Source organism: Cornus florida, unplaced genomic scaffold (assembly GCF_030987335.1).
Source record: "Cornus florida cultivar Cherokee Brave unplaced genomic scaffold, ASM3098733v1 CherokeeBrave_3.0.0_Hap2_Chr07, whole genome shotgun sequence".
In the NCBI taxonomy this organism is placed as follows: Eukaryota; Viridiplantae; Streptophyta; class Magnoliopsida; order Cornales; family Cornaceae; genus Cornus; species Cornus florida.
The window spans coordinates 74867086-74883222 of record NW_026775577.1 but is presented as its reverse complement, the minus strand read 5'-3'; the positions used below and the strand labels follow the sequence as shown (position 1 = coordinate 74883222).

The 16137-nt window shown below is 39.7% G+C and overlaps 1 pseudogene; it reads right to left on the bottom strand.

The window, feature by feature from the left end:
- Positions 1-13940: 13940 nt before the first annotated feature.
- Positions 13941-14039, bottom strand: LOC132267756 (small nucleolar RNA R71; annotated as a pseudogene).
- Positions 14040-16137: the final 2098 nt, after the last annotated feature.

Below are 16137 nucleotides of genomic sequence, written 5' to 3'. Positions count from 1 at the left end.
CGAGAGCTCGTAATTAGCCTTCTACTCAGGTTGGATCTATATTGCACAAACGAGCGCTCAGTGCTCTTGGTTGCCAGGCGAGGGTTCAACTGGCCTTTGGATGAGTGCTTTGTTCTCTTGGGACGAGCACTCGGCTTTTTTTGCTGGATGAGCATTCCATTCTAGACAAGTGGTCGGTTTTCTTTACTGGACGAGCATTCCATTCTGGACAAGTGCTCGGTTCTGATGGATGAGCATTCCGTTCTGGATAAGCGCTCGGTTCTGATAGACGAGCGCTTGGTTTTGGACAAGTGCTCGGCTTTCTTCGCTGGATGAGAGCTCAGATGGCTTTGCCGGATAGGCGCTCGGCTGATGGACTTTAGATAAGTGCTCGGTTTAATGAATGCTGGACGAGCGCTCGGATGGCCTTTGGATAAGCGCTCGGTTTGATGAATGCCAGACGAGTGCTCGTCCATGCCTTAGAATTTATCTTTTCTCCTTCTTTAAACTTCTTTCAATTCTTTCAATTCTTCAGGCTTTTGATCCTCTTTCACATTGATCTTGGTTTTGGGTCATTAAGTTCATGTAATAACCCGGTATTTTTCCTCCTTTTCCATTTTCGGTGATTTTCTTTTTTCGTCTTTTTCCTATTTTGTCCTTTCCCTATTTCGTCTTTTTCCCGTTTATCAATTTTCCTTGCATAACCTCACTTGTTGTGCTCGGATTTGATTCCGGTTTTGCATGCATCCATGATACTTGGTTTCCATGATATTTGTATTTTCACTTTTGTAGAAAAGCATGCTAGTTGCTTTCTTTTTCATAAAGGGCATGAATGCATACTTTCTTGTAATTATTCTTGATTTTAGGGTTTTAGTGTAATTATGTAAAATAATTATTTTTCATTTTAGGGACCATTTTGTAATTTATTTTGGAAGATATTTTCAAAAAGGACCTTTTTGCAATTTTTGGAAAGTGTGACAAGTGTCACACTCTCATGGTGCCACTTGTTGGCAATTGGGTGAGGAGACTTGGAAGCATAACCTCTTGACATTTGGAGGGTGGAGATTCACCCACTTGTTAGCCAAATTGGTGCACATGTTGGCTTTGATTGTGGATAAGTGTAGGCTTAAGATTAAGCCTAGGAAGGAGCATTGGATTAGTGACAAGTGTAGGCTCATGGTTTAGTCTTGCATTGTGTGTGTGTGAGAGGTAGTGTAAGAGCACATAATGAGTGGAGGATTACTAGACGCTCCACTCACCATTTTCACCTTCACCTTCTTCATTTACACATGTTTTTCAAAACTCTAACCAATCCACCATTAGAGGAAAGCTTAGTTTAGAGCTCCTTGGTTCATTTTGACTTCCTTCCACTTACCTTAGACTAAAAACCTTATGAGAGAAAAGATAACTCTCACTCTTCTCTTCATTAACCCTAAACTTGTTTTCCATTTAGAGCTTGGTTGCTTGGATTATAAAGATTCAATTCTCTATTGAGGTAGGGGTGGTAGTATGTTTATATTTTTAGTGTTTTATAATCCTTGGGGTTTAATATATATTGTATACATGCTTTTAATATGATAGTCTTGCATATTATAGGAAACCCTCATATCTTGACTTAGGGTTTATTGATTTAAGCATGTATGATATGTATAAACCATGTATAGAAGGATTATATACTTTAGTAGTATGCTAAATTCTTGTATTTTCACATGTAATGATGATATAGAACTTTTGTAGAATTATTAATGTTATATGCAATTTCCATTGACTTGAATTGCTATAGTTGTTGAGATAATAATTCTATGTTTTTGTGGATTACTAATTATAATTATCATAGAAGCTTATTGCTTTAAATGTTGATATTTAGTGTACAAAGCTTATTGTTGAGGCATGATTGAAATTGATAAGTTGGTTGTATTGTATTGTGCATAATATCATGACGATGACTTATCATTTAGCATGCTATTCTAGACTTGGAACCCTAAGACATGGTTTGTGTGGTTTCAAAGTACTTGTGCTTGTAAGGTGGTTGATATTCCTTATTATTTATGTATAAGTTTTGAACTTGATATATATTTTGGATTCTCTTGGGACATTGTTAAAGTGACATGGCTAAAGTTTGGCTTTAGTGCGGGAGGTATGAGTTCTCTCTAATTGAGATAGTGCGCACTAAGGTGGTCTTCCTAGCGGGTTAATGCCCGGAATAAACATTTTGATCTTGGTTTAGTCCGAGACGTGATGTCCAAGTCTTCCACTAATTGATTTCGCATTAAATTCCAAGTTGACAACCAATGCTTAATTGTAACTTGAAATTCTTGTTATTGGCGAATTGATGTTGTTAAGTACATTGATATTGATATGTGTGGTTAAAGAATCATTTAAGTTAGCTTAAGATGATCCTTTAGAACACCTTGAACATAGACATTAAGTGGAATGATCCCTTGTATTCGTCTATATTGATCTTGCAATGATATTAAAACTTTAGGGTATACGCATATGCTTCTTCCTACGAGTAACTTGATTACTCACCCTAGTGGTTTGGGTTGTTTTTTAGGTAAAGAGACTATGTTCTTGGATGCTCATCATCCTTAGAGGCTTATGAGCTATTTGAAGCATTTTTTGTGTATTGACATGCAAGTGTTTAGCATGCTTTTCTTTTGATGTCTCATTTTGTATACCATGGGTGTATGGTACTTTAGAAGCTTATGTAGCTTTCTTGACATGTAATGATACTTAAGTATTTACATTTGACATTATAAGTATGTATGTAAAGAGGCCAAGGGCCAAGCATGTTCACTTTTGTAGTTGTACTCTCTTGACATCAAATCTTTGCTTCAAAATGCCTTTTACCAAATTTTGGAGGTTTGACATATGAAAATCTTGTAATTGATATGTATGAGGCCATGGGCCATTGTTTTACATTCAAGTATTCATATCAAAGTTGTTGGCATATCCACACATTTGAATTTCAATGAAAAATCAGTTTTACACATTCATTTTGAATCAAATTGTCATAGGATTCAAAGTATAGGTTGAACCTTAGCACCTTGGATTTATAACAAGTTTTCCAGTAACATTTCGAGGTGTTTTGGTCGACCGAAACTCCATTTCGGTCGACCAATGGCAAATGGAATCATTAACGCACAGTAATTCATCATTCCAGTAGCCAATTCTACTGTTCAGGGCCTATTTTGGTCGACCAAAACTTTATTTCGGTCTACCGAAACAACCAACACTTAAATTCATGTTTTCAACAAAATTTTTGGTCAACCGAAACTCCATTTCAGTCGACCTAAATAGCTTTCATTCTCCAGCTTCTTCAGTTCAGTTTCATTACTGCTGTTTCGACTTTGAATGGCCATATCCCCTTCATTTCTTATCCAAATGGGGTGATTCTTGAACCTAAATTCATGGATTTTGAGTCAGTTTTCCAATGGTACCAATTCCATTCTCAGATTCCAATCACAGTCTGAGTTATTCATGTTTTAGTGAGGTAGTATTAGTTTTTGCTTAAACTGGAAAAGGGCATTTTGCGGGATTCTTGGTCAATGTTCTTAGAACCTCTTGGAATGTTATGAAATGATTAGATTAGGTTGAATTCACCTTGTTTGACTTATTTAGAGCCAATTTTCTCCTTTTAATTGTGAATTGACCATTTTGCCATTTATTGACGAATTTTGTCCGTTTTAACTCTAGTTTCCTCTTTTGCTCACATTAACTTCCATGACCTTATGGAATGTCACACTGATGTCTTAGAGATGGTTTTTATCTCAAGGGACTATGGTTTCATCTTTTGCTTCTGCATTTCGGATCCGTTATCGGGTCAACTTTCAAGTCATCACTGACGCACTGGGTTGAAAAACTAGGGCCGTCACAAGTGATATCAGAGCTCCTAGGTTTGAATACCTTAGGACGATGGGTTTTGAGTGCATATCATGGTTTTGTTGATTTACTTTGATATATTCACATGCTTTTGATAACATGTTTTGGCTTTATAACATGTTTACGTGTTTCGTTATAACACGCTTGGTAGTATGACATGTTTTTAGCCTTATATGCTTATATATTTAAAAGCATCCTTGTTTGACATCCTTGTTTGAAGTCAAATGATGAGCGCTGAAAAGTACGCATTTAAACCCTTTAAGCTTAGGTATTCTAGAACCTTTATCTATCTTATTTTCCCACTTTAGATTGATTTTGTATTATTTCCATTTTCAAGTACTTATACTCAAAATAAGCTAACTCAGCTAAATAAGAGCATAATTGAAGCAATTTTAAGATAAAACAAAGAAAGGAGCAAAGTGGGTGATAAGCGCCGAATATTACATATTCAAGCGCCCTAAATTGCATTAGTAAAGTCCGTTGTATGTTAATTTATGTAGATTATCTTCATTTCTATGTTTTTATGCATTTTCAGGTTCATTGGCCAAAATGGAACAAGAATAAGGCCTTGTGGAATCTTGAGCAACAAAAGGTGCCAATGCTGAATTCTGGCAGCAGTAGAACCTGGACTTTGCTTGCCATTTTGACCTTCCAAACTCGAGAACTGGACTTCCCTCATAACATGAAAGATTTATAGCTCTGAATTAGCTTTCTAAATCTTCAAACTGTTTGTCATTCGGAGCTCGGAACAGAGAGTTATGGCCTTGTTACTAGAGGTGCGCAGAACTGCCTGGCAGCAATGAAATTCTGCCTTGATCTTCATTTTCGACCAACCATCCTTGAGAATTGGATCTCTACTAAAACATAAAATATTTAGAGCTCTGAATTAGCTTTCTAAATCTTTAAACGGTTCATCATTCGGAGTTCGGAGCGCAAAGTTATGGCTGTTTAACCAAAGTAGGTCTGGGTGGAGCAAGTGAAGCATGGGCATTTTTACACTAAATTCGAGTGCTCGAGGCCTTGCTTAGAGTGCTCGAATTTTGGGCAGAATGCCCTTCTGAAATGGCTCATTTCATCCAAGCATTGGCGCACAATTGCAAAGTTTGAAGAATTTTCAAAAATTAATCCATGCATTGGATTGACCTTGCAAGTTTTAAAAATTTTTCTACATTCATCCATGCATTCATGTTGGCTGAAAAATTCATTTCCATGTTGCTCACATTGCACATTCCATTGCAATGAATTCATTTTCGAGCCTACTGATCCAATTTCGAGCAATCTACTTTCCCTGTCGAGTGCTCGTTGCTGCCTCCAATCTTGCATGCACTCACTGCCCAATTTTAGAGCACTCTAAATTCCATTTGGAGTGCTCTAAATTTTCAGCCCATCATTCGCAGCTACTGCCTCTATTTCGAGCCCTCGAATCCCAATTTTGAGTGCTCGAACCTCCTCCACATCTTGCCAATCTCTCTGCCCCAAGCTCGAGCACTCTAGCTCCCATTTGGAGTGCTCGAGCCTAGCCAACATGCCCACCATGCAACAAACCCAGCAACCACCACGCATCCATCTTCACCCTCCACCATCAGCCCCATGTAACACACCACCCAACTCCAACCTCACCACTGAACACTTCTCTCTCTCGGCATCCCTCCACCAAACCACCAACCCTCAACCTTAAACCTTCTCTCTCTCTCAACCCAAGTTTCCACCATGCAGCTTCCCTCCCTCACTCACTGCATGTCCTTCGAGCACTCGAAGAACCTATTTCGAGTGCTCGAATTTCTTACCACCATCAATCCGAGGCCTCCAACTCTATGCCCCAACCCTCTCTCTCTCGGCATCTTCCCTCTCCACCATGCAGCACCATGAAACCAACTTCCTCCCATGCATTCCACAACCACCATGTAACCACCTCTTCACCTCTCGGCAACACACCCATATCACCAACACCACCCCCACCCTCTCGGCTTCCATCACTGCATGCACACCACCCTCTCAACCAACACACTCACCTTCCAACCATCCCTCATCTCTCACAACTCGCTTCACCAAACCATAACCCTTACCAGCTCTCGGCATCAACCATCTTCCCCATCTCCCTCACCTGCAAACCACCAACTTCCTCAACTCGCACACACACACCCTCTCCCTTCTCGGCAGAAACCACCTTCCACTCCTCAAACCATCCAACCATCACCCCTATAAACACCTCTCCTCTCGGCAGCTCCACCATCTTCTATCCTCCTCACCTCACCATTCTTCCCTCTCACAACCAACCAACCAACCTCCTCAAGCTTCACCACCTACCTCAACTCCTCTCTCATCTCCAACCAAACAACCCACTTCATACAACCCAACCTCACTCTCCTATGCCACCCTCTCGGCACATCAACCTCCCATCATGCACGCCAACCTTGCCAACCATGCAACCACCCTACCCAAACTAACCAACCTTGGCTTCTATCCCCTTCACCCTCGGCATCCACCCTCACCAACCTCACATTCTCACTCACCACAAACTCATGCATGCCATTCATTCCAAAAAAAAAAAAAAAAAAAAAAAACATAATACTATATATATATAATAATAATATTATAAAAAAGAATATATATATATATATAAATAAGTAAATCAAATAATAATAACAATAATAACTTTACTGAATAAAATATATATATATATCTATATAAAAGTAAATAAATAAGTCCTGTTTTTCTTATTATTTATGTTTTGATTTTTACTTGTGTACATTAGTTGTGTTTTGATAGGTCTTCATGTCCAAGTTTGGGGGACGCATTTGCACACTCACATGGCTGAACATCTACGTCGTCGTCACTCCACTTGGTATTATTGTTCTTTTCCCCCCTTTGCTCTTATTTTGTTTCACTTGTCTTCACACATTGAGGACAATGTGACATTCAAGTTTGGGGGTGCAATATGACATTTTTGGTTTCACATTTTGACATTTTTGGTTTTATAATTTTTGCTAAGCAATGATAGTGTAACTTGGAACTTGTCGGAGACGAAGCATATGTTTAATACCTTGTGTATAAAAGCAATTGACTTTTTTAAAAATAAAGAAAAATTTGAGTTGAAATGATCATGTAGATTAAAATTAGTCTGTATAAATGTCTCAATTAAATTCTCGCTGGATTTGACACTCTTTTAAGCTTCACAATGCACAGATGCACATTGGAAACTTAACTGTGAGGCATGCAACTTGATTGACCTTGACCTTACCCTAGTTAATCTGATTTGATGAACCTAATGGATGAATACTTTTGGCATGAATCTAAAAAAAAAAAAAAAAAAAACTGAGAAAGAAAGAAAATAATGATCAGTTGACGTTCGTAGCCTTTCCAACTCGAGTTATTAAGCCCTAGGAGTGTCTCTACACTTAGCACCCTAAAACCGTCTGGTTTGGGAGTTGTTGGCCTAACGCTTGCTACAGGGGTTGGTTAGAAAGCTTAAAGGACTTAAACATTGCACGGTCATTCAAAAAAAAATAAACTGGTAATAAACATGGTACGTTGGAGTTCGTAGCCTTTCCAACTTGAGCTATTAAGCCCTATGGAGTGTCTCTACACTTAACACCCTAAAGCCATCTGGTTTGGGAGTTGTTGGCCTAAGGCTTGCTATATAGGTTGGTTAGAAAGCTTAAGGGACTTCAGCATTGCACAACCATTCTATGTTTCGCTTATGAGTTACAATAAATTGTCAACAAGCAATAAAAGTTGTCTTGTAAATAAAATCATGCCTTAGGGACCTCATTTAAAGGGGAATTCAATGATTTGAAAACTTGTGCTTTGGAATTGGAAAAGAAAGTAAAAGCCGCATGTTGAGAATCCAATTCACTTTCACTGAAGCTAGAGTTGATTTCCATTCAAGAGATGATAATTGAGTTATTTATATAGACTTTGATGTTGATGCATGTATGTGGAAATGTATTTAGCCAATTTTTGTATCAATGCTTCATATATGCAAGGTAGTTTTCCCAATGACCCCATCTCTAGTTTTTGTCTGTTTCAAGTTGTATTTGAGCTATGTATCTATCTCATTTTACCATGGATGATATTTTTGTAGTAGCATGCCCATGGTTGTCTTTTCATTGAAGTGTTCATTGTAGTTTTGCTAAGGGACTAGCAAAATGTAAGTTTGGGGGTGTGATAAGCGCCGAATATTACATATTCAAGCGCCCTAAATTGCATTAGTAAAGTCCGTTGTATGTTAATTTATGTAGATTATCTTCATTTCTATGTTTTTATGCATTTTCAGGTTCATTGGCCAAAATGGAACAAGAATAAGGCCTTGTGGAATCTTGAGCAACAAAAGGTGCCAATGCTGCATTCTGGCAGCAGTAGAACCTGGACTTTGCTTGCCATTTTGACCTTCCAAACTCGAGAACTGGACTTCCCTCATCACATGAAAGATTTATAGCTCTGAATTAGCTTTCTAAATCTTCAAACTGTTTGTCATTCGGAGCTCGGAACAGAGAGTTATGGCCTTGTTACTAGAGGTGCGCAGAACTGCCTGGCAGCAATGAAATTCTGCCTTGATCTTCATTTTCGACCAACCCTCCTTGAGAATTGGATCTCTACTGAAACATAAAATATTTAGAGCTCTGAATTAGCTTTCTAAATCTTCAAACGGTTCATCATTCGGAGTTCGGAGCGCAAAGTTATGGCTGTTTAACCAAAGTAGGTCTGGGTGGAGCAAGTGAAGTATGGGCATTTTTACACTAAATTCGAGTGCTCGAGGCCTTGCTTAGAGTGCTCGAATTTTGGGCAGAATGCCCTTCTGAAATGGCTCATTTCAGCCCACTTGCACCTTGGTTTCTTCATTTTGCTTTCCTCTTTAATGAAGTGGTTGGAGATGTTGGTTGGTGGCCTTTTGGTGGTAGATAAGAGGGATATGAGCCACACAATAGGGGAGAGCTTCATTCTACAAGATTAGAGGAGAGAGAAGAGAGCAAAGAAAAGGGAGTTCTTGGAGCAAGAAAGGGGAGCTCGAAAATGGAAGGAGGATCCATGGTTCTTCTTCATTCTAAGGCTCCCATGTGTAACTAACTCCTCCTCTAGGGAGGTAATGGAACCCCTCATTGTAAGCATGCTTTACTTTTGATTCTAGTTTGGGAAAAATAATGTATTTTTGTGGTGATTCCATAATCTAGAACTCTTACTTGATGTAATGAATTGATTTTGATTTAATGATCATGTTGGACCTACTTTCTTGTCTTAGAATGTATGTTTTCATGGTTGTATGGTTTACATTTTCATGGTGACGATGAAGATGAGATTTTTGGAATGGTTTTAATGGCATGTTGTTGAGAGATTTGATAGGCCATAGCTTAGGTTCTTCCTTTGATGGCTTACTCTTAATTCTTATCTTCATGTGCTCTTATCATGTGATTGATGGTTTGACAATTTCTAGCTTAGTGAACATGTCTTAAATTACACTTTAGTTTAGGTAATTGAGCATGTAAAGTCTTTGATAAATTGTTCTTGCCTATTGATTCCATGAATCCTTTGAAGGTAATGTAGTAACCATGAGTAACTACTTATCATAGCCACATATTTATGTTGTTTTTCCCCGAATGAATCATATTCTAGCATGTTTATATTGTAGGTGGTGAAGTTACTTCCCTAGTCTCTTTTACCGACATTTTATCTCTTTTAAATTCTTGCAAGTTCTATTTTATGCATCTTAATTTCATAGCTTTAGTGACAAACCAAGCAAACACCCTATTCCCCCTTATCATTTTAAAACGATTCTAGACGCTTAGGTTGCCTTAAACTAGCGCAGTCCCAGTGGTTCGACTTACCCGACCAATAGCCCTATTTTACAATGATTCGTGCTATTGCGAAGGTTGATGTATAATTGACCAACCGATCAGTGGGAGCAAAAGGAAGCAAGTGGTAGAAATTCAGCAAGTTAGATCGATCTCAGGAAATATTTGATCGATCAAAAGTTCATCGATCTAGACATTTTAAGATGGATCCAAGCTATTTTGCCCTTATCCAAAGATCCCACAAAGTTTGATCGATCCAACTTTCTTCCGATCGATCGAAAAGATTCCATCTTATCCAGTTGTACCACCCTACCTACCATTTTTGTCTCGTTCCCCAAAATATCTCAGATTTGTCTTTATCCAAAAAGGCGCCGCCATAGAGCATCGATCCAGCTTAAATTCGATAGATCTTAGCTATATTCGATCGATCTCACTACAAGTTTGATCGATCAAACTTTCCTAAGTGCAAGAAAATCCAATTTTCAGCTCATTAAAAGTTGTCTCATATCCAATCATTGGGGGGAATATTGGTGTACGAGCCCAGCTCATTGGGGGTGATATTTAACCTACCTATATAAGGAATATGAGCCAATATATTGGAAGGGAGAGATATAGATACACTAGACACACAATTTCCATATATTCTTAGTGAGAAAGAAAAGAAGGGAGGAGGCTAGAGACACAAGCTTGGAGTTCTTCCATCAACCAAGAAGAGGAGCAATCTCTACCATGGAGTTAGCCCTTTAGGGTTGGAGGACACCATCCATGAGTGGCTAGACATCCTCTTGGGGCTAGAGTTAGCCCTAATGTCACGGGCCTAGAGATTTGGCGCAGCGGCACGGCCCGTGCGGCACCAAGGCATTGCTTCAGCTCGCGCAAGCGCCCTGGTCAGCCACCACGACCTGCCCTCCCAAAGATACATGCTGACTGGTTTTGGCCTGCCATGGCCTCGTCAGGGGAACGGCTCCAGCTCCCGACCAGTTTGTGCAGGGATGGCCAACTCCCTTCTTCATAGTCAAGTCCACGATTAGCGACAAACACCTCGAACTGAACCGAGTTGACCTGCCTGAACTCTGAAGAGGTACTATCCTGTGGTCCTGCACGCCCCTTCCCTGGAACCATTCCCAGTCAATGAATGTTCTTAGCCAACCAGCATGCGTATCTTCTATGCTCATGGCGTCGTTAGGAATCAGATCGTGACATTCTCCCCCACCCAATCCTGCGACGCCCTTGTCGCAGTGCGGCGCTGACTCCGCTGCGTCCAACATTCCAAAGTCTCTCTCCTCCAAGTGGTATGCTCGCCTACCCACCATCACTTCCTTGTACAACCCCTGGCTGCACTCACCCAATGATAGGGTTTCGGGCTAAAGGGACGCCCACTTCTTCGGGACGCAACCCCACGTTATGCCGCCTCCGTGACACCCCGAGCAAACAAGCGCCCTCCGACTGACTTGATACCCGCCCTTCACAACAGTTTGCACGCCTCTTGAACTTGCAAGAACTTTGGTGCGCGCGGCCCTCCGGCTTAAAGTACGCATCTTCATGGGGAGATGGAGGCTCTCCTCCAACAGCATTGATTGCCCACCGACGCTTTTTCAGTGCACCGTCTTCATTCTCAAGACCCCCGGATCGACAAGGGGGGGCACCCCACTGTGTTTTTCCCCAAGTCCTACTCTGATACCATTTGTCACGGGCCTAGAGATTTGGCGTAGCGGCACGGCCGGTGCGGCACCAAGGCGTTGCTTCAGCTCGCACAAGCGCCCTGGTCAGCCGCCACGACCTGCCCTCCCAAGGATACATGCTGACTGGTTTCGGCCTGCCATGGCCTCGTCAGGGGAACGGCTCCAGCTCCCGACCAGTTTGTGCAGGGATGGCCAACTCCCTTCTTCATTGTCAAGTCCACGACCAGCGACAAGCACCTCGAACTGAACCGAGTCGACCTGCCTGAACTCTGAAGAGGTACCATCCTGTGGTCCTGCACGCCCCTTCCCTGGAACCATTCCCAGTCAATGAATGTTCTTAGCCAACCAGCATGCGTATCTTCTATGCTCATGGCGTCGTTAGAAATCAGATCGTGACACTAAGCATGCTTTCTACATCTTGATTTATGTATTTTTTAGGGGATTTGTATTGTGATATATGTTTTGACACTTTTATATATATAGATCTTGTTTATTCAATAATTTGTGTGGTTTAATGCTTCCAATTGATCATTTCATTCTATCCGTATGTCTATGTATGCTATAATAGATGTTCATGTGTTTGTCTCTAGATTTTGTGTTATCGATGCATGTCTATGTGTGTTGATGCTATAAATCTAGAGATTGTCAAGACATAGTGCTTAATAAAATGCTCTTATGGTTTATTTGATGGTTCATACTCATTTCTTGATGGATTGTGCCTCTCTCTTATTTTAATTAGTTTAATTTCATGTCATTAGCTTAATTGTAGTGTAGTTGCAGTTTAGATGTTAAATGGGAGGACAATCCATGCTTGTTGTTTGATGTTCCATACTTATGAAAACAAGTAGCATAAGTCTCTAACCTTGTGATGTGTTTGGATTATGAGCTTAAAGAAAGGATTAATGGCTTAGTTAGATATATTGTGCTATCCACCTTGTTGCTTAGACAATATATATTTAATTAGTCATCCATGCTTGTTGAAACAACCACACACACACACTAATGTTACGATACATGTTTTCCCCCTCATTAATCATTCATTAAGGGTGTAGAAAAGCTATGCTTAGTAGTGATCTCTAAACCCCAAGATCTCTCTCTTATTTTCTCTCAATTACATTTAATTGTTTACTCTAGTTTAAATTGCATCTTAGTGTAATTCAACCACCAACCAATCTTTTGATCACTTGACCTACTAACCCTAATCTCGATTCCATAACCTAATACGATCCACCAATCCCTTGGGACGATCCCTACTCGCACTAACTATATTTTTAGTGAAAGGTAGTAGTGGCAAATTATAAATGTAAAACTTGGCCACACTCACCATAGTCCAACATCTTATCTTTTGCAAACTTTTTGGTGAATCATGACTCAAACCACCACGTTTTTGGCGCCGTTGCCGGGGATTAATTAAAGGCAACGTCATATTTGTGGAATCAATTAGGAATTAGTACTCTTTTGATCATGTCTTTACTTTATTTTCATTTTCCTTTTCATTAGTTATTATGTTGGTTCTTATTTGACTAGGTGCATTGAGCTACAAGGTGAGCAAATGAGCATTTTAAGGAGCTAAGCAAAAGCAAGGAAAAAGCTAAAATCTAAAAAATTTGCACGGCTAAAATTGAAAATTGAATTGAAGTGCTAAAGGATCCTTTGTGAGCTCTTTCTTAACTCAATCTCTAGTTAAATCATCGGCCCATGTGAAGGCTTGTATTTCAATTCTTAGATAAATCGTGAGCCCACGTGGAGGCAATTTTATTATTCTTTCCATATTATTGATAACATGGGAGTATGGGATCATTGTATGAGGAGGAAGTTTGATAATTGATTTGTTGTGAAGGTGAAGTGATTATTCATTGTTTGTTACTTGTTTGTATTTCGTTGTGCATGCATGGTTATAGATTATTGAAACCTACTCTTGTTCCTCTTAATTTTCATCTTGAATCCGTTGTTCGAAATCCTAGGGGAAGAGGAAGTTCTAGTCACTCTACTTCATCAATAGAAGTACATAATGAGGACCATGTGGAGGACCTTGGTCACATAGACCAACAAGGTATCCTCCATCCCAATATACATCATGATAACATGCAAATACCATTAGGCATGCTGAGGCCATTCATTCACCCACCACAACAACAAGGCTAAGTTCCATTGGGAATACGAAGGCCAATGTATGCTCCACATCCTCCAATCATCCAAGGCAATCAAGGTGCCCTGTTGCACCTCCAATTGCTAATATTCCCCTTGCTTTAAGAGATCACTATGTGCCTAATGAATACAACGCACCCACATGTATTCAATTGCCACCATTTATAGCACACCACTATGAGATCAAACCACAAACCATTCAAATGCTTCCTAACTATCATGGACTTCCTAGTGAAGAACCTTATAAGCATTTAGATGAGTTTCTTGAAGTATGTTCCACCGTAAAATACACGGACATACCGGAAGAGGTCTTAAGGCTTAAACTTTTTCCATTCACCCTTAAAGACAAGGCAAAATACTGGTTTAACAATCTTAGGCCTTTTTCAATAACTTCTTGGGCAGAAATGCAACAAGAGTTCTTGAAGATATACTATCCGGTTTCTAAGACCAATGCCATGAGAACCTCAATTCGAGAGTTTTCACACGAGGATGGGGAAACATTCCATGAGGCATGGGAAAGATTCAATGAATTGCTTAGGAAGTGTCCACATCATGACATGCCCAAATGGCAATTAGTTCAATATTTCTTTGAGAGTTTATCTGATAATTACAAGGGTATGGTTGATGCTTCCATGGGTGGCTCTTACATTGATAGGCATGAGGATGAGGTATGGCGTCTTTATGAAAGCATGAGTGAAAATACTTCGCATCAAACTTTATCTTTTAAGAATGGTAGGAATTCAAGTGGAAGGAAGAGTGTTGGCTTACATCAAGTTCACCATTCCAATGAAATAGCCACCGAGATGAAATCATTATCTCAAAGGTTTGATCAATTCTTGATCAACCAAAACTCGGCAAATCAAGTATCTTCTGTCCCTAACCATTCCCATCATGCATCCAATGAGACATGTATGACTTGTTCAAGTGCTTTACATTCTACTTCTAATTGTCCCCATGGACATGTGCAAAGTGAGCATCATGAACAAGTCAATGCAGCTTTTGTTAATCAAGGGAACAATCCTTATGGCAAGCACTATAATCCTAGTTGGAGGAATCACCCGAATTTCTCTTAGAGAAACCAAGGGGAAGGCTTAAACCCTCCCTAAGGTGGTTTTCAAGGGAAGTATGTTCCACCTCCGATGCAAAGCCAAGGTTCCCAAGGTTTTAAATCATCATTTCAATCACAAGGAAATCAATTTTCTAATTCTCATTTCCCTAATCAACCATCATATTCTCAAGGAAATTCTAGGAGTCCCGCTTTTGAAGAGAAAGTTTTGACCGCTCTAGGCAGTCTAGAGGCGAATACTCAATTCTTCATTCTCATTCTCAATCCATTGCTAAGCTAGAGACCCAAGTATGGAAAATAGCTAGTACTTTAAATGCTAGAGAGAAAGGGAAAATGCCTTTGAATGCCCCACCAAAGCAACAATGTGTTGTGGAGACTCATTCCTCATCGAAAGGTCACACAATAGAGCATGTCAATGCGGTGACTACCTTGAGAAGTGGGAAGATTGTGCACAACCAAGTGGCCATGTCCAATGAAGAGAGTGAACCGGTGCAACCCAAGTTAACGCCCGTCCCGTTTCTTATCATATTCCTCCTTCATTGCATATGCATGACCTTTCAAATGAGAATATCTTGAAAAGTTATTTGAAAAGTGCTTTTGAAAAGAAAAATTTGCAAAATGATTTCAAAACTTCTTGTGTTGAGGAGACTTCAACAAAAATTTCTGAAAAGGTTTTTGAACCAAAAGCTCCATTTCTAGATGCCTTAAAAGGATCTATTTCAATTGACAAGCAAAAGGCCAAAACAAATGAAATTATGGATGTGTTTAGGCAAGTGAAAGTCAATCTTCCACTTTTAGCTGCAATCAAGCAAATTCCGGCTTATGCCAAGTTTTTAAAAGACTTATGCACCCAAAAGAGGAAGAACAAAAGCCAAGCACCTAGGAAAGTGGTCTTAACCGAGCAAGTAAGCTCTATTTTGCAACATAACACTCTTCCAAAGTTCAAAGACCCCGGTTCACCTATTACTTCATGCATCATTGGTGACCATGTCATTAATCAGGCTCTCTTAGACTTAGGAGCAAGTGTTAACCTTCTTCTATATTCGGTATATGTCAAATTAGGCTTAGGAGACTTGAAAATGACGTTGGTGGTTTTGCAACTTGCCGAAAAATCCATCAAAAAGCCTAGGGGTATCATCAAGGACGTATTGTTTAAGATTGATAAATTTTTCTTCCCCGTTGATTTCATTGTCATTGACACGGAACCAGTCCCGAATCCTAAGAGCCAAATTCCCGTTATTCTTGGTTGTCCTTTCTTGGTAACCGCGAATGCCAACATTAATTGTAGGATAGGGATAATGAAGATCTCATTTGGCCACATGAAGGTGAAGTTGAATATCTTCAATCCAACCCCCAATTCATTTGACAAGCATGAAGGAGTGAATGTTGTAGAGAAATATCATGACCATGAATGTAAAGGAATAGAGTCTTTGCTTGAAACCAAAATTCCAAAATGTTTATCTTCAACCCTGAATTCTAAGAAAGTAGTTTCAAAATCTTGTTTTGAAAGGGCATGGAAGCCCAAAGATCAGTTTGACCAAGGACCAAAAATTTCTTTTGAGCCTAATCCAACAAGTTCTCTAGGGAACCA